Genomic DNA, 25,842 nt, shown 5'->3' with positions numbered 1-25,842 from the left:
CATCACCAGAACATTAAAAATGCCTAATACTTTGTTTTTTTTTTCAGAATCAGAATCAGAATCAGACTCATGTTTAATATCACTGGCATATATTGTGAAATGTGTTATTATGTGGCAGCAGTACATTTCAATACATAATAAAATGGTAAATTACTGTAAGAAATATATATATATATTTTTTAAGTTAAATTATATAAGTGGTACAAAAAGAGGTCATGTTCAGGATTCAACGTCCATTCAAAAATCTGATGGCAGAGGAGAAGCTGTTCCTGAATCAGTGAATGTGTGCCTTCGGGATTCTGTATTTCCTCCCTCATGGTAGCAACAAGAAGAGGGCATGTTCTTAATGATGGATGCCACCTTTTTGAGGTACCGCTTCTTGAAGATGTCCTGGATGCTGGGCAAGCTAGTGCCTGTGATGAAGCTTCTGAGTTTACGACTTTCTGCAGCTTATTTCATTCCTGTGCAGTGGCCCTCCCATACCAGACGGTGATGTAGCCAGTTAGAATGCTGTCCACAATACATCTGTCGAAATTTGCGAGTGTATTTGGTGACATATCAAATCTCCTCAAACTCCTAATGAAATATTGCCACTCTTGTGCTTTCTTTGTCGCTGCAGTGATATGTTGGACCAGGATAGATCCTCAGAGACGCTGACACCCAGGAACTTAAAATTGCTCACCCTTTCCACTTCTGATCCCTCCATGTGTGTTCCCTCATCTTACCCTTTCCGAAGTCCATGATCAATTCTTTGGTCTTACTGACATTGAGTGCAAGGTTGTTGCTGCGACAACGCTCAGTAACTATTTCAGGCACTTCTACCGTACTTTGGAAAAGTCTGACTGGAGGAAAAGTACACTTGGAGGAAACTTGCAAATATTCCGAGAAGGACCTCAAACAAGTGTTGACTCGGTACGAATGTGTACAAAGTGGCCTCACTCCTGTGCTATGAGTCTACCAGACGCAACTGTAATATGAGCTTAGATTTACTATATCAGGAAGCCAGAGGCAAAGAGCCAGAAGAGTTTAAGATATTTGGAGTGTCACCAAAAGCTCATGCAAATCTCATTAGATGTGCGGTGGAAATATTCTGACTGGTTGCATCACTATCTAGTATGGAGGCTCCGATGTGCATGACTAGGAGAGACTGCAGAGGGTTGCAAGCTCTGCCTCCTCTATCATGGGCACAACCCTTCCCACCATCAAAGATACCATCAGGAAGGCAGCATCCATTATTAGGGACCCTGACCACCCAAGTCCGCTTCTCATTACCATAATCAGGGAGGAGCTACAGGAGCCTGAAGACCCACACTCAGTGATTTAGAAACAGCTTCTTCCCCTCTGCCATTAGATTTCTGAATGGTCTATGAACCAATGAACATAACCTCACTATTCTTTTACTTTGACATGATTTATTTATGTTGTACCTTGTAGTAATTTTATGATTTTGCGCTGTACAACTTCCAGAAAATGAAAACAAATTTTACATCATGTAACACAGGGATAATGATTCTGATTCTGAATCCATTGGGCCTCACGCCTCCCAGTGTTTGTACAGAAGGCTTGATTTCTGTCCCTTGTGGGGGAACTCTCCCCCACCCCTGGGTAGGTAATACTAAACAGACAATAAATTCATGTCTCCATGTCACGCTTCACTTCTGAAATTTGAAATGTTGAACATAATACTTTGCCACTATTGTGTTGCACAGGTAAAATGCTAGTGATCTAGGAACAAATTTCCATGTTCCAAAACTAAGAGTTGGCTCTACAGAACCTGTTCTGCCTCTAGAGGTGCTTTTCATTTTGTATGCACTTTTGTACCACTTCCTACTTATAAGCTGATTTTTAAACCACTTCCTGCTTAGGCTAATTCAGATTTCGACTTGATAAGTATACATGCTAAGAAGACATCCAATTCCATGCACTCTTTATTTGCCCTTGAAACAGCAATGTCTGTGATTCTTCAGTTTTCTCAATATTGGCAAACATTTAGAAGATGTACTTTGAAGGGAGTATTATGTTTATCGTTTGTCACTATTAAGCCATCATTGTGACACAAGTTCATTCCAGTCCACGGCAGAGCTATAGAAAGTCACATTTATGTATTACCTTGTTTAATGCTGATCATGAGAATAATCAACAATATTGGTATGTTTAGGCGTGTGACAATTCTGTATTGAATTTTAATACATGTTTTATTTAACTTTCAGCAGTTTCACAAAGTTTTCTCATTAAAGACCTAGCAGATTTTTGAGAAGCTGTTTAACTCCCTGCCTAGCATTGTACACAACACACTGCAAGGACAGTAGAGAACCAGAAGAACAGCTTTCAATTCTTTACAACAGCCACTCCATAGACAGTTCATATTTATTTTCCTCATACAAGAATTGATGGTATTACAGATTTAATCTCTATTCCTTTCTGCCCTCAAGAAGATATGAGGGTCCACCTGATGGCATGAACATTGACTTCTCAAACTTCCGCTAATGCCCCACCTCCCCCTCGTACCCCATCGGTTATTTATTTATAGACACATATTCTTTTTCTCTCTCTCCCTTTTCCCCCTCTGTCCCCCTCACTATACCCATCCTCTGGTTTCCCCCCCTCCCCCTTTCTTTCTCCCTAGGCCTCCTGTCCCATGATCCTCTCATATCCCTTTTGCCAATCACCTGCCCAGCTCTTGGCTCCATCCCTCCCCCTCCTGTCTTCTCCTATCATTTCAGATCTCCCCCTCCCCCTCCCACTTTCAAATCTCTTATTAGCTCTTCTTTCAGTTAGTCGTGACGAAGGGTCTCGGCCTGAAACGTCGACTGTACCTGTCGAGATGCTGCCTGGCCTGCTGCGTTCACCAGCAACTTTTATGTGTGTTGCTTGAAATTTCAGCATCTGCAGATTTCCTTGTGTTTCCATCTGAAAGTTATTACTTCCTTGCACATTAAACTTCACCTTGGTTGTTCTTAAAATCTATAGACAAAATATTGGGCATTATATGAAATGCTTTTATTTACTTATTTATTTGTTTTAAATTTATTTAGAGATACAGCGCTGAACAGTCCGTTCTGGCCCAATGAGGCACACCATGCAGTGACCCACCTATTTAACTCTAACAATTTACAATGATCAATTAATCTACTAATCGTTACATCTTTTGGAATGTAGGATGAAATTGGAGCACATGGAGTTTACGGGGATGGCATATAACTCCTTACAGACAGCTTCAGAATTGAATTCTGAATTCTGACACCCCAAGCTGTAACAGTGTTGCATTAACCGCTACACTACCATGACACCCTATTATTCTGATTGCAAGAGGCTAGAGAAGGTTATAGACTCTGCCAGCCTCAGCAGAAAATGAGGAGAAGTCTCCACTCCATCAAGGGCCTCAAGAAAGCAGTATCCATCACTGGGGACCTTCACCATGAGGGACAAGCCTACTTCTCAATGGCGCCATCTACAGGGTACAGGAGTCTGAGGGTGATTTCCCCCAGCCTATTAGTGGAACAATTTAAATTATTTTTCTTCTAATGTCTCTATTTCCCTTTTCAAGGTGTCTGGGGTCCTGTCAGAGTTCGTGATCTACAGATACACTCAAATTGCGGTCCTGCACAGCAGCATGTTTCAGTTCCTGGAGCTCGCCATTCGGCTGCATTTTTGAAGTCCCCAGGAGCCACCTGGAAGACAAGCACCTTTGCGGTGTGGCCTAGTGCGGCCCCATGAGCCCTATATCTTGCCAGTGTCATGAACTGAAGTGTTGCGGGGAACCACAACATCGAGACAGTGAGTGCTGCTGTTGGAGGGCTCCGCACTCTGTCTCTCTCGATGGTGAGTGAGAGTTTGTCATCTATTGTCAAGTTGGGGGAGCTCAAAATAAAAGCGACACTACAGACTGTAACATCAAAACAGTTACTATTTGTTTCCCCCCTTCGCTGTGGAAGGAGTGATACCTCTCTCTCATAGAAACATAGAAACATAGAAAATAGGTGTAGGAGTAAGCCATTCGGCCCTTTGAGCTTGCACTCTCATTCGGTACGATCATGGCTGATCATCCAGCTCAGAACCCTGTACTTGCCTTCCCTCCATACCCCCTGATCCCTTTAGCCACAAGGGCCATATCTAACTCTCTCTTCAATATAGCCAATGAACTGGCCTCAACTGTTTCCTGTGGCAGAGAATTCCACAGATTCACCACTCTGCGTGAAGAAGTTTTTCCTTATCTCGGTCCTAAAATGGCTTCCCCTTTATCCTTAAACTGTGACCTCTTGTTTTGGACTTCCCCAACATCGGGAACAATCTTCCTGCGTCTAGCCTGTCCAATCCCTTTAGAATTTTATACATTTCAATAAGATCCCCGCTCAATCTTCTAAACTCCAGTGAGTATAAGCCTAGTCGATCCAGTCTTTCACCATATGAAGGTCTTGCCATCCCAGGGATCAATCTGGTGAACCTTCTTTGTACTCCCTTCCTTTGTTAAAGACAGAGAAAGAGAGAGAGAGTGAGCCTGAGGGATGTCAAACTGTTGGGATGAACTGTAGTTTTCAATGGGGTGTATACCATGGTCTCTCTCTGGGGCTTTGCTATTGCTTGCATGGTGCGTGGAGGGAATGCTGATGCCTTATGCTAGAATAAATGGGGGTAGGGGGAGGGGGAGGAGGGGGTTGATGCCTCTTGGGCATTGGATGGGGGCAGGGACTTTAGGGTTCTCATATTCTTTCTGTCATTCATTCTTTGGGATTTTGAGGGTATCTTTGGAGAGTAAGAATTTTGGGTTGTATATTGTCTATATTCTCTGATACTAAGTAGAACCACTGAACCATTCAACCATCGAAAACACACACTCAACCACTTAGAAACTCCCACTTCCCCTCCACCATCTGATTTCCGGATGGTCCATGAACTCAGGTACACTACTTCATTATTTCTTTTATTTGTACACTACTTATTTATTTTGTAATTTGTAGTGATTTTATGTCTTCGTACTGTACTGCAGTAACAAAAGTACAAGTTTTAAAGTTCAAAGTTCAAAGTAAATATATGTAACCATATACAGCTCTGAGATTCATCTTCCTGCAGACAGCCACAGCAGAGACAAGAAACACAATAGAATGAATGAAAGTCTGCACCCAACAGGACAGACTTTCACTGATTAATTGACAGACTTTGTGCAAAATTTCATATCATAAAATTCGGTGATAATAAATCTGCTGCTGATTCTGATTATGTTATATCTGAGAATTAAGGCTGACACAACCCAATTCATTTCACTTTGGAAACACAGGAGGTTACCATCTATATTTTACATGTATCTCCACAAGTAAACTATTGTTGTGAACAGGCGTGGTGATCTGCAATTCTCTACACATTCACAGCTTGTTGTGTTTGGTTGGTGTATTTTCCCTCTGAGACCGTTTCTGTATGCAGAGATGTGAATAATGTGAATGAGATTTACTGTGAGGAACCTAATTATGGATAAAGGCATGGGCGAGATTTAAAAATCAGGCAGTTCAACTAGGAATTGCTTCTGAATGTATTATATTGTTTGAGGTAAAATCCTCAAGGGCAATTGGGGATGAGCAATAAATGCTGGTATTGCAAGCAATGCTCACAATCCAAAACATGAGCAGGCAAAGAAAATATGCAGTGTTTGCTTCCATCGCAGAAACTTCTCAACACATTTTAAAACCTACCAAATCTAGCTGTCGATTTGACTGGAGCTCCATCCTTTGTGTTAGTACATTAATGGTAGCAAACAATAGCTATGTTGAGTGATACAGACCGGACAGTCTCTTCTAGGGTTGAACCCATTGAAAGCATTTCCTTGGCACCTGTAATGCAGCCTATAGATTTCAATACAAGAGTGGCAGCGAAGTAACCACAATATTGTGAACCTAGAACATAGAACAACACAGCACAATGCTGCTCCGAAGCAGCTAAAACACAAATCAAGAACACTCAAACACTAATCCCTCTTACCTACACCACATCCATATCCCTCCATCTTCCTTACAATCATGTGCCTATCCAAATGCCTCTTAAAAGCTGATGTATTTGCCTCTATCACCATACTAGGCAGCACATTCCAGGCATCTACGACTCTGAGTGAAAAACTTACCCCCCAACATTCCCCTTGAACCTACTACCCCTTCTCAACTTCAATGCATGCCCTCTGCCATTTCAAACCCGGGAAACAGATACTCTCTGTCCACTCGACCTATGATAATCTTGCAAACCTTTTTCAGATCTCCCCTCAGCCTCTGGAGAAAGCAGCCCAAGTTTATCCAGCCTCTCATGATTGCACACACCCTCTAAACCAGGCAGTATCATGGTAAACATCTCCTGCAGCCTCTCCAAAGCCTCAACGTCCTTCCGATAGTGGGCGACCAGAACTGTGTGTAATTAGTGCTCCTCTATCTCCCTAATTATACTACACCAAAGAACAATATTGGCCTTATTTTTACATGCCTGCCTTGCAAGGAACATCATTGGTTTTCAAGGACAATCAGCAACAGTGATATTTGAGGTAATCAGTTAAGTATCAATAGGTACATTTAATGTCAGAGAAATATATACAATATACATCCTGAAATTCTTTTCCTTCACTAACATCCTAAAATGTCCTGAAACATTGCCTAGGAGTATTACACCGGAAAACAAAGATTTTGCTTCCTGAATACTTTTGGGTCTAGCTTATGGATTTTGGACTGCTGTTCATGAATATCACTATGAAATTTCCCTATCATGCACCAATTTTTAAAAAATTGGCTATATTTGATATTTCAATTCATAATTCAATTCAGAATAATGAATGCTAAGATTAAGGAAGGCATTTTTGTGCTCTATAAACAACAACAGAAAAATTTGAAGAACTTTTGGGACCAGAGAAAATTGCATGGAAGGCATTCAAGGATATTTTTGAAAACTTTCTTGGCAACGACAGACAAACAAACACCTGCAGCTGGTTGACAACATGCTTCAAGCATACAAAACCATGAAGTGCAACATGTCACTAAAGATTTGCATACCCATTTGGACTTCGCTGCAAAACTTGGCACTGTCATTGACACTGAATAAACAAAAACTATCAACAAAACATCCTTAGGTTAGTTGAACTATTGCAAAGCATTAACACCGATATGCAACTAAACACATTATATTCAATAAAAGTTAAATTATTGTTTCTCCAAATTCATGTGATACAAGTAGTCTGAAATTATGAGTGTGCTCAGCTTCAAGCAGTCTATCATAGGAAGCAACACATTTGAAAAAAAATTGTCCAGTATCATCACCTAAAGCAGGGGCTCCTAACCCAAGGTCTACCGACACCTTGCTTGATGGTATTGGTCCATGGCATAAAAAAGGTTGGAAATCCCTGTGCAAAAATAGGGCATAAAACTGAACAAGAGCTGTGGTATAGAAATTTGTACTTGGTTGCCTGAACAATGTTTGATGAAGTAATGTATTCCCTTCACATTTAGTTCCATTTTGTTCTCTTTTCTTTCTTTCTTTCCTGCTTTATTTTAACTATTTATTCGTTTTCATAATTTTTAGACTTTGATGTCTTTGCATGATATTACATGCCACAAAACACCAAATTTTACATCATATGTCAGTGATGATAAATGTGATTCTGATTCAAAATTGCAGTTCCTTTGACTTGACTCGCAAAATATGTCACTGGGCTACCTACAATTTGTGGGACTATACTGTGTGCATGTTGTCAGCTGTATTACCCCACTAGGCAGATAATATTTCTGAAGTGTTTCATTGTCAATACAACTCTTTAGGATGACCTGAAATCCAGGAAAGTGTAACGTGATCAAAATCACCAGATAGACATTGAAGCTAGTGGATACAGAAGTGTTTTAGGCAATAAAAATGAGCAGCAGATACTCCATGAGGAAGAGGCCTCCCAACCCAATATTGCAGGATAATTTTATATATTGAAGATCAACGGTAACAGCAGGAAGACTCTATTGTTACAATGTATCTACAATGCTTCCTTTGAATTACATATAGATTTCACACACCTCCTTTGCAGCCACATTCCAGACACCCAAAATAAATGTTAATCAGCATTGTCTGGTTCACGATCAACTCCAGTACACAGCTGCAGGAAAACTATTGTTCACGACTGCATTTTAAATTCATTCTACAATCCAACATCGTGTGAAATGTGCTGGAACAGCTTTTGGACATCTTCAAACAAGGGTCTTTCATGATCCTGACATCCGAACAGACACCAAAATGTTAGTGTACAAAGCAGTGTTAATCCTAACGCTCCTGTAGGCATCATAAACCTGGACAACATACCGACAACATCTGAAGGCACTTGAAAAGTTCCTTCAACGCTATCTTGAAACATCCTACATATCAGTTGGGAAGATAGAAGAACCAATGTCAGCATGCTAAATGAAGCGAAAACAACAAGCATTGAAGCCTATGTCATCAAGAACCAACTAAGATGGAGCGGTCATGTTGTTCAGATAAAAGACGAACATTTGCCGAAACAAATCTTCTACTCCCAGCTTAAAGAAGGCAAACGTAAAAGAGGCGGACAACAGCAGAGATTTGAAGACGTCTTAAAAGCCAACATGAAGAAATGTAGCATTGACATCAACAATTGGGAAACTAATGCCAAGGACAAGAAACTCTGGCAAGCCATCATCCGAGAAGGAACAGCAACTTTCAGTGACCGATGTGCAGAATTAGAAGAAAAGAGAAGAAAATGGAAAGAGAGGCAGCAACAACCAAAGCCCGATCTGCCATCTGGAACTACCTGTCCTGAATGCAGAAGGACTTTCAAAGCCAAGATTGGACTCATAAGCCACTTGAGAGCCCATAAATAGATCAACAAAATGAAGACCACCATCCTTGACCTCGAGGGATAGCCACAACGATGACAACAATCCACATTCATGTCTGATGATTGGTTGTTAGTGAAGTTAATATTTGCCATATACCTTAACTCCAAAATACACCCTGACAAAAGAAAATGCACAGTTTTACTGTCTCAGCATACATTTCTTTGTAGTTCTGATTGTTGTGATTCTATTTTACAGAGAATATATTAACCTACAAACCTAACATGAAAATTGGGAACTCCAGATGAGCTCCTTGAATAAGTCAATGGTCAGAAAATATCATTTCTCTTTCTGGATAAATGTTCATTAATTTCCTTAGATTGCCCCAGTTAGCGTATTGCATGCAAACTGATGTAAGTAAGTAAAAACAAGGGATTCTACAGATGCTAGAAATCCAGAGTAACACACTCTCAAAATGCTGGAGGAAAACAGCAGGTCAAGCAGCACCTATGGAGGAGAATAAACTGTCGAGGTTTCAAACCAAGATCCTTCATCAAGACTGGAAAGGAAGGGGGAAGAAACCAGAATAAGAACATGTGGATAGGGGAAGGAGGACAAGTTGTAAGGTGATAAGTGACGCCAGATGAGGAGGAAGGCAGGTGGGTGGGGAAGAAGAATGACGTAAGAAGCTGAGAGCTGATAGATAGGAAAGGTGAAGGGAGGAAGAAGAAGGAATCTGATGGGAGTGGAGAGTCGACCAGGGAAGAAAGGGAAGGAGGAGGGGTACCAGAGGGAGGTGTTATGCAGGTAAAGAGAGAGAGAAGGTGTGAAAGGAGAGCCAGAATGGGGAATGGAAAAAGAAAGATGGGAGGAAAAAGTTACCATAAGTCAGAAAAGGCGATGATCATGCTGTCATGTTGGAGGCTAGCCAGACAGAATATGACATGTTGAGCCTCCAATCTGAGAGTGGCCTCATCATGACAGTAGAGGACGACATGGACCAACATGTTGGAATCGGAAAAGTTAATGTGTGGCTTGAGTGGAAACCACATCAAAGGCACAGATGTGACCTCACCAGGATGTGTCAACTGGGTGGATGTGAAATGAGGGATAATGGGTGGAACTGAGAAATAAGAAAAGTATGACTACATTAATGCAGTCATATTACAGACCACTCAATAGTCCTAGGGATTTAGAGGAACAAATTTGTAGAGATCGCAGACTGTTACAAGAAACATAAGGTTGTTATAGTAGGTGATTTTAGCTTTCCACATATTGACTGGGAATCCCATACTGTAAAAGAACTAGATGGGATAGAATTTGACAAATGTGTTCAGGAAAATTTCCTTACAAATATGTAGAAGTCCCAGCAAGCTAGTGTGCGATATTGGATTTACTATAAGGGAATGAGACAGGATAGGTGACAGATGTTTATTCAGTGGAACACTTTGCATCCACTGACTACAATACCATTAGTTTCAAAGTAAATATGCAAAGATATAGGTCTAGTACATGGGCTGGGATTCTAAATTGAAAAAAGACCAATTTTGATGGTGTCAGAAATGATCTGACAAGTGGGCAGTGGGACAGGCTGTTTTCCAGCAAAGGTGTATTTGGAAAGTTTGAGGCCTTCAAAAATGAAATTTTGAGAGTACAAAGCTTATATGTGCCTGTCATAATAAAAGATAATGATAACAAACATGGGGAACTTTGGTCTTCAAGAGATATTGAGGCCCTGATTAAGAGGGGACAAAAGGAAGTACAAAGCAGGTAGTAGCAAGCAGGAACAAATGAGGTGCTTATAGAGTACAAGAAATGCAACAGAACACTTCAGAAAGAAATCAGGAAGGCTAAAAGAAGGCATGAAGTTGCTCCAGCAGATGAGGTGAAGTAGATTCTACGTGTTAAGAGCAAAAGGATTGCAAGGGACAAAATTGGTGCTTTGGAAGACCATTATGGTAATCCATGTGTGAGCTAAAACAGATGGGGAAGATCTTAAAAGCATTCTTTGCATCTGTATTTACTCAGGAGATGGATACAGAGTCTATAGAAGTGAGACAAAGTGCCATCAACTTGATGGACTCTGTACAAATTACAGAGAAGGAGGTGTTAGCAACCCTGAGGCAAATCAGGGTGGATAAATCCCCAGGGCCTGACAAGGTGTTCCCTCGGATCCTACGAGAGGTAAGTGCAGAATTTGCTGGGGCCCTAGCAGAGATATTTAAAGCATCCTTGGCAACAGGAGAGATACCAGAGGATTGGAAGATAGCCAATGTTGCTCAGTTGTTTACAAAAGGCTTTAAATAGAATCAAGGAAATTATAGACCAGTGAGTCTGATGTCAGTTGTGGGAAAGTTATTGGAAGGTATTCTAAGGGACCAGATATATGAGTATTTGGATAGATATGTACTGATTAAGGATAGTCAGCATAGCTTTGTGTATAGTTGATCACGTCTAGCCAATCTAGTTTTTTGAGTTTTTTGAGGAAGTTATCAGGAAGGTAGATGAAGGCAAGGCAGTGGATGTTGCTTACATGGACTTTAGTAAGGCACTTGATAAGGTCCGCATGGGAGGTTGGCCAAGAAGGTTCAGTCGCTTGGTATTTAGGATGAGGTAGTAAATTGGATTAGAAATTGGCTTTGTGGGGAAGCCAGAGAGTGGTAGAAGAGGTTTCCCTCTCTGACTGGAACACTGTGACTAGTGGTGTGCTGTAGGGATTGATGTTGGGTCCTTTATTGTTTGCCATCTATATCAATGATCTGGATGATAATGCGGTTAACTGGATCAGCAAATTTGCACATGACACCAAGGCTGGGGGTGTAGTGGACAGTAAGGAAGCCTATCATGGTGTAAAGAGGAATCAGCATCAGCTGGAAAAATGGCAGATGGAATTTAGTGCAGATAAGTGCGAAGTTTTGCAATTCAGTAGGACCAACCAGGGTAGGTCTTACACAGTGAACTGTAGGGCACTGAGGAATGTGGTAGAGCAAAGGGACCTAGGAACAGAGGTACATAATTCTTTGAAAATGCCATCACAAGTAGATATAGTTGTAAAGAAAGCTTTGGGTACATTGGCCTTCATAAATCAATGTATTGAGTACAGAAGGTGGGATGTTATGTTGAAGTTTTATAAGACATTAGTGAGGCCTAATTTGGAGTATTGTGTGCAGCTTTGGTCACCAACCTACAGGAAAGATGTAAACAAGGTTGAAATAGTGCAGAGAAAATTTACAAGGATGATACAGGATCTAGAGGGCCTGAGTTACAAGGAAAAATTGAATAAGTTAGGACTGTATTCCTTAGCATGTAGAAGGTTGAGAGGAGATTTGATGGAGGTATACAAAATTATGAGGGTTATAGATAAGGTAAATGCAAGCAGGCTTTTTCCACTGAGGTTGGGTGGTACTACAATCAGAGGTCATGGGTTAAGAGTGAAAGGTGAAAAGTCTGAGGGGAACACGAGGGGAAACTTCTTCACTCGGAGGATCTTGAGAGTGTGGAATGAGCTGCCCACCTAAGTGGTCCATGTGAGCTTGATTTCAACATGTAAGAGAAGTTTGGATGGGTACATGGATAGTCGGGATAAGGAGGGCTATGGTCCTCGTGCAGGTCAATTGGAATAGACAGTTTAAATGGTTTGGCATGGACTAAAGGGAGCAAAGTATAGTATCTGTGCTATACTTCTCTATGACTCTACGACCCTATGACGTGAAAATGGACAATTCGGTGTTTCACTCCATGGAAAAAACAGACTTTAAAAAAAAATTGAAGGTTTGGAAATCTGAAGTAAGCAAAGAGAAATTTCTGAAAACTCTCAGTAGATCAGGCAGTGTCCATGGAAAGAGAAAGAGTTGAAATTTCAGGTCAAAATCCCTTCACCAGAACTGTGCTGCTAACCCTGCCGATTACACTGCTACAGTCTGCAGATGCTAATCAGGTCCTCCAAAAGCTCACTACTGCTGGAGTCGAGTGCAAATATTAAACTGTCCCTAAGACCGTAAGATATAGCCTCATAAGATGAGGTCTCATAAGATATACTCCTGTATCTTATGGAGGTATACAGTATAGGAGCAGAATTAGACCATCCAGCCCATTAAGTCTGTTGTACCATTCAGTCATGGTTGATTTGTTTTTCTCTCTCAGCCTCATTCTCCTGCCTTCCCCAATAGTCCCGATGTCCTTACTAGTCAAGAACCTACCAACCTCTGCTTTAAATATTCCCAATGACTTCCCTCCATAGCCATCTGTGGCAAAGAATTCCACAGATTCACCACCCTCTGATAAATAAATTTCTCTGCATCCCTGTTCTAAAGGGATGTCCTTCTATTCTGTGCCTGTGACCTCTGGTCCTAGACTCTCCCACTATTGGAAAAATCCTCTCCATCTCCACTCTATCTTTCAACCCCTGCCTCCTCTGGAGTAGTCTTCTGCATGATCCCAGGACCTGCTCAATCTGTCCAACTGAAATAATGTCTAAACAATCATGCTTCAAATAATTGGTTCTCTTGGAACTGCCCTCAAATGTTATAAATGTTCACTACAGTCATTATTTGTAGATTGGGAGTGTGACTGAATGCTTTTGTGATGTCAGGCAGCCTTTCAAATAGCTATCCTTTATAAAGTCTGCTTCACATGATGTCTGGTGCAGTCTCAGAACAGTCTGTCACTAAATGGGTGCAGTCCGCTATAATGTGGCTGCAGTCTGTTGCAGTCAGTCAGTAAAGTCTATCACAGTTCAGGTGCAGTGTGAACACCATGAGTTGAAACTGGGCTGCATTGAATTCCATGGTTAGCTCTCATGGATTTTGTAGATTGCTAACTGATATTGCTTGGTATGCCAGCCAATTTGCCCATGACCACAAACAACTGCAGAGAGTTGTAGACACAGCTCAGTACAACACAGAAACCAGCCTACCCCCATGGAGTCTGCCTATTCTTTTTGCTGCCTCAGTGAAACAGTGAGCAGAATCCAACTCACACATCCTCTCTTCGCCCCTCTCCCATTGGGTAGAAGATATAAAAGCCTGAAAGCACATACAACAGGCTGAAGGACAGCTTCTGTCCCACTGTTAGAAGACAATTGAATGGTACCCTTGTTCAATATGATTGACTTTTGATCTCACAATCTACCTTGTTATGAACTTGCACCTTATTGACTCCCTGCACCATACCTTATCTGTAATTGCAACACTTTATTCTGCATTCTGTTATTGTTTTACTTTTTACTACCCCAGTGCATCGTATGATGAGTTGATCTGTATGAACAGGTACGTAAGAACAGTTTTCCGCGGTGTTATGAACTGTAACGTTTTAGAAACAAACCAGCAGCAAGAGATTTTACACTGAATCTGGTTTTGATGTTAAAACCACTATCTTTATTAGTAACTACTTATAATATAGTAACTTAACCAAGATAAACAAAAGTTAACAGTTTTATCTGTATATATCTGTGTAAATATAACTCCCAAACCATTGAGCTTGGGGGAACAAGGTTTTGAGTCTTGAGATGGTACAGTAGGAAAGTTCAGTAATCCACGAGATAAATGATGGGAGAGAGACATTTATAATCCAAGGTGAAACGTAGAGAAAAAGTAAGAACGAAGTATTCCACAGATTCCACGATGGTAAATGAGATAACAGTTGCCGTAGATCTTGTCCATCATGCCATTCCAAATCTACATTCAAATTATCACCGAATGTGACCTGTCATGGGAATATCATCTTCCAGTGGCTACCACACAACATTCCCAGGCAAGGGCTACATAAGTGGTCCCACAAGATACCTCAAAAATTCACTCCTATGGATTGTATGAAGTGACAGTCACACATTCGTTATCCACTTCGTGCCAATGTTTAACCCACCCTTGTGGGCATAAAAGAGTTCCAAGCACCAGCTGTGACAAGCTGAAGCTATCAGCTTCCCCAGTCTCTCTCTCTCTCTCTCTGTGTCTCTCTCTCTCGACTGAAGGTCACTCTCTGTATATGTGTTTAAGGTCGCAGCAGCCTGTGACTGATGTCATAGTCCCCCCTCACTCAGGTGCTCTTAAAGTGACAGTCCACAGTAAGCGGAACCAGTGGGTTCCTAACAGTGGTACCTCGGGACATCTGACAATAATCAACTAATTCCAATTCCAATTTGTCATTTGTCTTCCTTGAGCCGAAAGCATTTTTGAAAATCTGAATAACTTTAAGACCATAAAACATAGGACCAGGATTAGGCCATTTGCCCCATTGAGTCTGCTCTGCCAATCAATTACAGGTAATTTATTATCTCGGTCCAACCTGTTCTCCTGCCTTCTCCCCAATACCATTTACATCTTTACTAATCAAGAACCTATCAACCTCCACTTTAAATATACCCAGATGACGTGGCCTCAACAGCCATCTGTGGAAATGAATTCCACAGATTCTCCACCCTCTGGCTAAAGAAATTCCTCCTCATCTCTGTTCTAAAAGAATGTCCCTCCATTCTGAAGCTATGCCCTCTGGTGCTAGGCTCTCCCACTATAGGAAACATCCTCTCTATGTTCACTCTATCTAGGCCTTCCAATATTCAATAGGTTTCAATGACATCCTTCCTCGTTCCTCTGAATTCCAGCAAAAACAGGCCCAGAGCCATCAAACACTCCTCATACATTAACCCTGGAATCATTCTTGTGAAACTCCTCTGGACTCTCTCCAACGTCAGCACATCTTTTCTTAGAGAAGGAGACCAAAACTGCTCTCAGTTCTCCAAATATGGTCTGACCAATGCTTTATAAAAGCCTCAGCATTACGTCTTTGCTTTTATATTCTAGTCCTTTTGAAATGAAAGAATAGAATAATCCTTTTAGCTTTGTTTTGCCTGCAAGTATAATATTGTTACTTGAGAAGTGTTCTCATTGACAAAAACATTGTAGAATGAAATATATTTGTGAAAGTTGCTGAAAACAAATTTTCTTTTTGAACTTCCTCTTGCTCTAAATCAGGAGGGAATTATTCATAAAATATAGGAATTTTAATAACCCTTGATACAATCTGTTAGTTTTTGTCTGATGGAGGTGTTGGGGGGTTTGGGGTTTGCAAGTTTTTGCTTCTTTTTCTTTTTTGTGGTGTGTGTGTGTTGGGGGGGGAGTTGATATCTTTTTCTTTCAACAAATTCCATATTTTTTCTATATTTCATGGCTATCTGGAGAAGACAAATCTCAGAGTTGTATTCTGCATACATACATTCTTTGATAATAAAATACACCTTTGAACCTCTTGAAAGTGAGATGAAAAGATCTTGACCTTGACTGAGATTGGAGCCATCACGATCTTTTGCTGAAAAAGGCTTTGTGTCTGACAAAGGCTTAAACTTAACCAACTCACAGAAAATGCTGGAAGAACTCAGCAGGTGAGGAAGCATCTATGGAATACGACTGAAATACTCTGAAGCCAAGCAGAACAAATACCAGTTACTTCATACAGCTGACGTAAATGTAGAACAGCAAATATCCTTCTGCATTTAGCTCAATAATTACATCAGGAATAGTACAGTGAATTGTCATCCCTCTCTGACTTCTTTGATTTACTTATGATGTACATCCAACATCTGTTACACATCCAAATTGCCCTACAGACTTACTTACTTACTATCCATTACACCACTGGCATTTAGGGCACCAATGCAGGTCCTCTATCTCTGTCTGTCCATACTATCGCACACAGATACAAAAGGATTTTTTTGTTGCTGGTTCCATACTATTCTTCCTTTGACCAGACAGGGTTGTTAGCCCTGAGCTGAACCCACAAACCTGGAGGACCGGTGCACCACTCTTAGTCTGGCCTTTGCCCTTCGACCTGTTTGGCATGGGTGACCCTACCAAGGGCCAAAGCACAAGGCCCTGACTCTCGCCAACATAGCTCTCTGGGTCATTGAGGCACACAAGCCCCCAAACCCTATGACAAGGTTGTGGTCCTCTTGGAGGAAACGTCTTAGAGAAGGAGATAGGAATCAGGGATTGCTCTGATCCTCTTCCCAGCTCTGAAAGTGGCAACTTAATGTTTACATTCTCTGCCAGAGGAAGTAGTTGAGACTGATCCAATAATGACATTTAAAATACATTCGGATACGTTTTAGAGCAGAGGTCCCTAACCTGGGGTCCATAGACCCCTCAGTTAGTGGTAGGGGTCCATGGCATAAAAAAGGTTGGGAACCCCTGGTTTAGAGGGACAGGAACCAAATACCGACAAATGGAGCAAGTTGGTTCTCAAAATTATCACTATAGATTTAAAGAAATTCAACAGAATCTTTAATAAAGACATTAATGGCCACTAGCCAAAAGAAACATCATAGCAGCCAAAACACTATTCTTAAGTCCCAAACTTTAATAACTGGAGACAAGTCCATCATTTACATTGCCTAACCACATTTCTAATTTAAAATGAAAAATATACTGTCAATGGACAGCTTCCTTATGTTCAAAATATGTGTCCAAGTATTCAGCCTGTCTCTCACACCACTTATGAATATTAAGCCTTCTATTTTCCGTTCTAATGAAGAAGAAATTTTTATTCTGATTCTGATATTGGAATGGTTGAACTCTTCCACTCCAGCCTCAGTACTTACTCCTGTTCCACTAATGAAGCAACACTGGGCAGTGGAATTGAAACCATGTCCTTGGATCAAAACAGCATGAGAGGAAGACAAGTGACATCTTAAGGTCACGTACAGTGACATTGTAATAGATTTTTGGATCGCAAGGTCTGAGATTGTGAAGCTGTCATCTTACTGTAAAAGGCCTGATTCAGACCGTACACAATTCACAGAATAGTACAAAACCAGAAACGTTAATAAAGACATTAATGGCCACTAGCCATTGTTATTTTTACTTATTGACTGTGTACATACATCTATTGATGCTTCTGGACACATCTTCAGTGATGTTCCTGGAATCATCGGGTGTTTCGGGTCTTTCAACATCATACAGCCTCCTCCAGGTGACCCAGCTGGGGCTGATCAGACCCCAGCTTGTGTCCAGATGGCTAGCTACTTATGACTCCATGGCTCCCCTCTTTTAAGCCACAGCCATCTTGAGGCCCTCTCTGCCGCATCGGTGGTACTGCGGATGGCTCTCCTCTTCCTCTCTCCCTCGATGCCCAAAATGCTGAAGGCTCTAACTAAAGAACGGGCTATGAATCCCCTACAACCAACCTCCGCTGGGTGTCATGGCTTGCAGCTTCCTATCAACCTCTCCCTTCGCCGTTGCCTCCAGAATTTGGTTAACATCATCATCAAACTGCTTCCACAGTGAAGTCATGTTAGCTGCAGGCCATTTGATCCGCCTCCTCTCAGACTTCATGTTTGAGGGATTAGTTTGCAACACTTGGAGGTTCCGGGCACTATGAGGTGATTCCGGGCCTGGCCCCTCCTTCGTCTCACCAGGTTGGACACCATTGAGATACAGCACAGAGTAGGCCCCTCCCGCCATTCTAGGCACACTGCCCAGCAATTCCCCCGATTTAATCCTAGTCTAATCACAGGACAATACATTGGTTCTGAGTAGTTATTAAAGAGGATCTAAAAAGAGGAAAAAAGACTAGCTTTGGTTGTCATGTGTAGATCAAAACATCAAAACATATTGTGAAATGCTTTGTTTGCATCAAATCAAATCAGCAAATATTGTGCTGGGCAGCCTGCAAGTGTCAACGCAGCTTACTGTGCCTTTGGAATGTGGGAGGACGCCAGAGCAATATACAAAATATATCAATTTGCATATTAAGTCAGCTTCAATTAGCATTTTAAACTTTGGTACAACCACTTGTCACATAGTGGTGAAATTGCAGAAAACGCAACTGAACACTCCTCTGAAGGTGTGTTCACAATATGCTCTCTGTATTGGAGAAACCAAACACGGATTGAGCAATCGCTTTTCAGAATGCCAGTGCTCAGATTGCAGGAGTGTTCTGAACTTCCTGTTTCCTGTCTCTTTAACTCATTATCCTATCCCCACTCTGACATCTCTGTTGTCTCCAGCAATGCTACCATGAAGCCTAATGCAATCTGCAGAACAATGCCTCTCATCTTCTGTCTAGGCATGTCGCAGCCTATAGAATGAAGGGATTGAGGTAATTCTCTCTTTTGTTTCTTTCAGAACTGGTGGTTTGTTCTTGTCATCAATTGGGCCCAGTTTTTCTTTTTATCATTCTTTTCTTTTGTTATCCAGAATGTTCCCTGAATTAAAAGATATTAGCTATAAAGAAAGGGCGGAAAAACTTGAAGTGCTTTTCCTGAAGTGCCAGAAACTGAAGTGCGATCTGATCAAAGTTTATAAAAATATGAATCTGTATCAGATCAGGTTTATTATTACGGACGTATGTCATGATATTCGTTGCTGTGTGGCACAAGTACAGCGGTATATTATAGATTACAATAGTGCAAAATGGGAGCAAGGCAGTGAGGTAGTATTCATGGGCTCATGGACCCTTCAGAAAGCTGATGGTAGCGGAGAAGAAGCTGTTCCTGAGAGCCATAGCCAGGCGAAAAAGACATTTTATTCCCAGTGTGGAAATGTTAAATCTGAGAGGGCTTAGTTTTAAAGTGAGAGAGAGAAAATTTAAACGAAATCAACAACTTTTTTTTACACAATGTGGTAAATATCTGGAACATTCTGCCAGAGGATGTAGTAAAAGGTAATGCATTTACAATGTTTAAGAGGAATTTGGACAGGCGCATGAACAGGCAGAGACCGTAGAGATGTTGACTATGTGCAAAGGTTAGTTTAAATTAGAATCATGGTTGACACAGACACGATGGGCCAAAGGTCCTGTTCCTGTCCTGGTCTGATATATGCTCCATGTTTTCATTTTTAGACCATAAGACACAGGAGCCGAATTAAGCCATTTGGCCAATCAAGTCTGCTCCGCCATTCCATCATGGCTGATTTATTATCCCTGCTTTCTCCCTGTAACCTTTGATGCCCTGATTAATCAAGAATCTATCAACCTCTGCTTTAAATATACCTAACGACTTGGTTTCCATGGCCATCCGTGGCAATAAATTCCATAGATTCCCTACCAATTCACCGAAGAAATTCCTCCTCATCTCTGTTCCAAATGGACATCCTTCTATTCTGAGGCTGTGCCATCTGGTCCAAGGCTCTTCCGCTATTGGAAACATCTTCTCCAAACCGACTCTATCTAGTCCTTTCAATATTCAGTACTTTTCAATGAGATCTCCCCCTCATTCTTCGAAACACAGGACAAAAGCCATCAAACGTTCCTCATAAGTTAACCCTTTCATTCCTAGAAGCATTCTTGTGGCGCTCTTCAGGAGCATCTCCAATGCCAGCTCATCTCTTCTTAGATAAGGGGCCCAAAACTACTCACAGTTCTCCAAATGTACTCTGACAAATCCCTTATAAAGCCTCAGAATTACATCTTTGCTTTTATATACTAGTCCTCCTGGAACGAATGCTAACATTGCATTTGCTTTCCTTATTACTGACTCAACCTGCAAGTTAACTTTTATGGAATCCTACGCAAGGACTCCCAAGTCCTTGGCATCTCTGATTTGTGAATTTTCTTCCCATTTGGAAAATAGTCCATACCTTTATTCCTTCTGCCAAAGTTCATGGCCATGCACTTACATGCCACTTCTTTGTCCGTTCCCCCAATCTGTCTAAGCCCTTCTACTTCCTCAGCACTGCTTTTTCCTCGATCTATATTCGCATCTCCCACAAACTTGCCCATGAAACTATCATCCTGTCATCCAAATCACTGGCCTATAATGTGAAAAGAAGCGGTCCCAACACCAACCCCTCTAGAACACCACTAATCACCAGCAGCCAATCAGAAAAGGCCCCCTTTATTCTGCTCTTTGCCTCCTGCCAGTCAGCTGATCTTCTATCCTTGCTACAAGCATGATGCTGAAAATCCAAAGCAACACACACAAAATGCTGCAGGAACTCAGGAAAAGAGTAAACAGTCGACATTTTGGGCCAAGACCCTTCATCAGGACCGGAACGAAAGATGAAAAGTCAGAGCAAGAAGGTGGGAGGAAGGGAGGAAGAAGTACAAGGTGGTAGGTGATAGGTGAAACCAGGCGGATGGGAGGGGTGAAGTAAAAGAGCTGGGAAGTTGATTGATGAAAGAGATTAAAGAGTAGAGCAAGGGGAATCTGATTGGAGAGTGTAGACAACCCTGGAAGAAAGGGAAAGTGGAGGAGACTCAGAGGGAGGTGAGGGCAGGTAAGGGGGTAGGGCAAAAGAGGGAAAAGGGACAGGGGGTTGACTTCCTGTATATCAGTGAGACCCAATGTAGATTGGGAAATCGCTTTGCCAAGCACCTACGCTCCGTCCACCAGAAAAGGCAGGATCTCCATTTCTATTTCCCTTTCCCATTGTGACATGTCAGTCCATGATCTCCTCTACAGCCACGATGAGGCTACATTCATGTTGGAAGAGCAACGCCTTCTATTCCGTCTGGGTAGCCTCCAACCCGATTGATTTCTCAAACTTCCTGTAATTGCCCCCTCCTTCACCATTCCTCATTCCCATATCCCTCTCTCACTTCATCTCCTCACCTTCCCATTACTTCCCTCTGGTGCTCCTTCCTCTTCTCTTTTGCCCAAGTTCTTCTACCTCTTCTGTCAGATCCCCCCTTCTCCTGCCCTTTGTCTCTTTCACCAATTAACTTCCCATCTCTTTACTTCACCCCATCCTACCCCCTTCCAGATTTAACCTATACTTTATCAACTTTCTTTCATCCTCCCCTTTCCCACCTTTTTGTTCTGACTTCTTATTTTTTTTTCCCGTCCTGATGAAGGTTCTCGGCTCGAAACATCAATTGTTTAGTCCTTTCTATCGATGCTGCTTGGCCAGCTGCGTTTCTCCAGTGCTTCTATCCATGTTAGTACATTGCCTGTAATACCACAGGCTCTTAGCTTGTTAAGCAGCCTCATGTCAAAGGCCTTCTGAAAATTCAAGAAAACAACATCCACTGACTCTCCTTTGTCTATTTTGCCTGATATTTCCTCAAACAGTTCCAACAGGCTTGTCAGGCAAGATTTTCTCTTAAGGAAACTATGCTGACTTTGGCCTCCAAGTACCCTGAAACCTCATCCTTAATAATAGATTCCAATATCTTCCCAACCACTGAAGTCAGACTGACTGGCCTGTAATTTTTATTCCACCGCTTCCCTCTGTTCTTGAAGAGTGGAGTGGCATTTGAAATTTTCCATTACTCCATTCTGGAAGATCATTGCTAATGCCTCCACAATCTCTTCAGCTATCTTTTTCAGAACAATGGGGTGTACCTGGTCTAGGTGACTTATCTAACTTCAGACTTTTCAGCTTACCAAACAGCTTGTTCTTAGTAATTAGCAATGACTTTCACTTCTGCCCCCGACACTCTCAAGTTTCTGCCATAATACTAGTGTCTTCCACAGTGAAGACTGGCGCAAAATACTAATTAAGCTCATCTGCTATTTCTTTGTCCCCCATTACTACCTCTTCAGTGTCATTTTCCAATAGTCTGATATCCACTCTTGCTTTTCTTTTCCTCTTCATATAACTGAAAAAAAACCTTTAGTATACTCTTTAATATTATTGGCAAGCTTACCTTCATATTTCATCTTTTCTTACCTTATGACTTTTTAGTTGCCTTCTGTTGGATTTTAAACTCTCTCAATCCTCTAACTTACCATTATTTTTTGTTATATTATATGCTCTCTCTTTTGCTTTGACTTTCCTTGTCAGCCACTTTTGTGTCCTCCTTGCTTAAGAATACTTCTTCTCTGGGATGAATCTATCCTGCACCTTCTGAATTGTTTCCAGAAACTCAAGCCATTGCTGTTCTGCCCTGCTAATGTCTCTTAAACTGTTGGGTGAATGCTATCATATTATGATCACTGCCTCCCATGGGGCTCATTTACCTTAAGCTACCTAATCAAATCTGGTTAACTGCACGCATCCGATCCAGAATCGTCTTTCCCCAAGTAGGCTCCACAACAAGCCACTCTAAAAAGCTGTCTTATATGCATTCAGCAAATTTCCTCTCTTGAGATTCAACACCAACATAATTTTCTCAAATGACCTGCATTTTGAGATTCCCCATGACTATTGTAACATTGTCCTTTTGACATACATTTTCTATATCCCATTGTATTTGTAGCCCACATTGTGTCTACTGTTCGGAGGCCTGTATTTAACTCCCATCAGGGTCTTTCTTATCCTTGTACTTCCTTAATTCAATGCAACACTCACCATCCTGATGGACGGTCTTGCCCTGAAATGTTGACTTTTTACTCTTTTCCATAGGTGTTGCCTGGCCTGCTGAGTTCCTCTAGCATTTTGTGTGTTTAGCCTGGATTTCCAGCATCTGCAGATTTTCTCATGTTTGTGAACTTAACTCTACGCATAAGGATTCTACATCTTCCAATCCTATGACACCTCTTTCTAAGGATTTGTTTTCACTTTTTACAAACAGTTCCATGCCCCCCCACCCCGCCTACCTGCCTGTCCTTTAGATACAATGTGTATCTATGGATGTTAAGCTCCCAACTATGATCTTCTTTCAGACATGACTCAGACCACACCGTCAGACCTGCCAATCTCTAACTGCAAATCAAGATCATCCACATTATTCCATATGCTGTGTGCATACAAATATAACACCTTTTGTCCTGTATTCATCATCCTTTTTGACTTTGCCCCCATCTTACACTTCAACTGATCCCATTTATTGCAGTTTTGCCCTATCATTTGCTTCTCCTTCCTCACAGTCTCGTTACACACTGCACCTGCTTGTAAACCAACTGCCCCATCTTCAGCCCTATCACTATAGTTCCCATTCCCTGCCAATTTAAACCCTCCCCAAAAGTTCTCACAAACTTGCCCTCAAGGATATTAGTCCCTCTTGGTTCAGGTGTACAGGTCGTATCTTCCCCAGAGAGATCCCAATGATCCAGAAATCTGAAATCCTGCTACCTGCAGAAATTCATCAGCTATGCATTCATCTGCCAAATCATCCTATTCTTACCATCAATGGTGCATGGAATAGGCAAAAATTCAGAGACTACTACCCAAGAGGTTCTGCTTTTCAGCTTTCTACCTAACTCCCTATATTCTGCCTTCAGGATGGCTTCCCTTTTGCTACCTACCTCATTGATACCAGTATGTACCATGATTTCTGGGCTGTTCACTCTCCCCTTTGGAACATTGTGGACCCAGTATGAAACATCCCTGACTCTAGCACCTGCGAGGCAACATGCCATCCGGATGTCTCTATCACATCCACAGAATCTTGTGTCTGCTGTTATAACTATGGAATTCCCTGTAACTACTGCAGTCTTCTTCTCCCCCCTTCCCTTCTGAGCCACAGTGCCAGAGACACGATTGCTGCAGCTTCCCCCGGTGAGTTGTTCCCCCCCGCCCCCCAACAGTATCCAAAGCGGTATACTTATTGTTGAGGGGAATGGCCACAGGGATACTCGGCACTGGCTGCCTATTCCCTTTCACTCTCCTGACAGTCACCAAGTCACCTGACTCCTGTAACTTAGTGGTGTCTTCCTGCCTGTAGTTCCCATCTATCATCTCCTTCTTCTCCATGTATGAGCCAAAGATCATCTTGATTCATTTTGTGCAAATGTAGTTCACAGGGAGAATGGAGGCCTCCCAGAGTTCCCAGATCGCATACAAAGAACATACCATTACCCTGGACCCATTCTTACTGCACTAGCTATTTACTAACAGACACAAAAGAGAGGAGGTGAAACTAGAAGCAACACACATCAAAGTTGCTGGTGAACGCAGCAGGCCAAGCAGCATCTGTAGGAAGAGGTGCAGTCGACGTTTCAGGCCGAGACCCTTCGTCAGGACTAACTGAAGGAAGAGTGAGTAAGGGATTTGAAAGTTGGAGGGGGAGGGGGAGATCCAAAATGATAGGAGAAGACAGGAGGGGGTAGAAATAGAGCCAAGAGCTGGACAGGTGATAGGCAAAAGGGGATACGAGAGGATCATGGGACAGGAGGTCCGGGAAGAAAGACGGGCGGGGGGGGGGGACCCAGAGGATGGGCAACTGCACCTCTTCCTACAGATGCTTCTTGGCCTGCTGCGTTCACCAGCAACTTTGATGTGTGTTGCTTGAATTTCCAGCATCTGCAGAATTCCTGTTGTTTGAGGTGAAACTAGAAACTTACTTAGAGCCTCAGCCTGTTCTTGCCCAAGCCTGTTGGGCCAAAGCCTGGCCACTCTAACACTATCCACTCACATAATGGCCACTCTGAGTACACCTTCATAAGTTATAGTGTGTTATGTGGACTACCGTGCATTACACCCTGGTTCAGAGAAATGTTCTCTTGTTATCGCCTTTGTGTATACATTATATGGTCATATAGATGTAAATAGTTAAGTGACAATAGACTTGACTTGACTTGACCTTGCTTCTTTTTATTGGCCTTTACGAAGTGCCTAAGAGATCATTATGATTGCAGTCCACTGAAAATTCCCAAAAGGCCCCAAGCTCTTGCTAAACCTCACACTACCTCAGCCAAGCAACAGGTACTCATGATTATTGAAGATTGCCAAAAAGTTGTGGAAGGCCTCAAGCTCTAACCCAAGCCTTTGAGGCTGGGCACGGCTCAAATGCTATAAATTTGCTGATGACTCAACTATTGTTGGTAGAATTTCGGATGGTGATGAGAAGGCATAAAGGAATGAGATAGATCAGTGAGTTAAATGGTGTCACAGTAACAACCTTGCACTCATCGTCAGTAAGGCCAAAGAATTGATTGTGGACTTCAGTAAGGGAAAACCGAGGGAACACACCCCAATCCTCATTGAGGGATCTGTAGCGGAAAAGGTGAGCAATTTCAAGCTCCTGAGTGTCAGCAACTCTGAGGATCTATCCTGGGCCCAACATATCGATGCAGTTACAAAGAAGGCATGACAGTGGCTATATTTCATTTGGAGTTTGAGAAGATTTGGTATGGGATCAAAGACCCCTGCAAGTTTCTACATATGTGCCGTAGAGAGCATTCTAACTGGCTGCATCACTGTTTAGTATTGGTAGGGGGGTTGGCAGC

The 25,842-nt window shown here is 42.0% G+C and overlaps 1 long non-coding RNA gene across 2 annotated transcripts in view; it reads left to right on the top strand.

Moving 5' to 3' along the window:
- The window catches only part of LOC134342715 (uncharacterized), an 89,995-nt gene that overhangs the window by 28,764 nt on the left and 35,389 nt on the right, over positions 1-25,842 (top strand). For both annotated transcript variants that reach the window (XR_010017080.1, XR_010017081.1), the window contains exon 3: positions 3,548-3,822. This is a non-coding gene — a long non-coding RNA (uncharacterized LOC134342715). The remainder of the gene's footprint in view (positions 1-3,547; positions 3,823-25,842) is intronic.

Source organism: Mobula hypostoma, chromosome 2 (assembly GCF_963921235.1).
Source record: "Mobula hypostoma chromosome 2, sMobHyp1.1, whole genome shotgun sequence".
NCBI lineage: Eukaryota > Metazoa > Chordata > Chondrichthyes > Myliobatiformes > Myliobatidae > Mobula > Mobula hypostoma.
The sequence above is the reverse complement of the archived record's forward strand: the minus strand, read 5'-3'. Positions and strand labels throughout refer to the sequence as shown.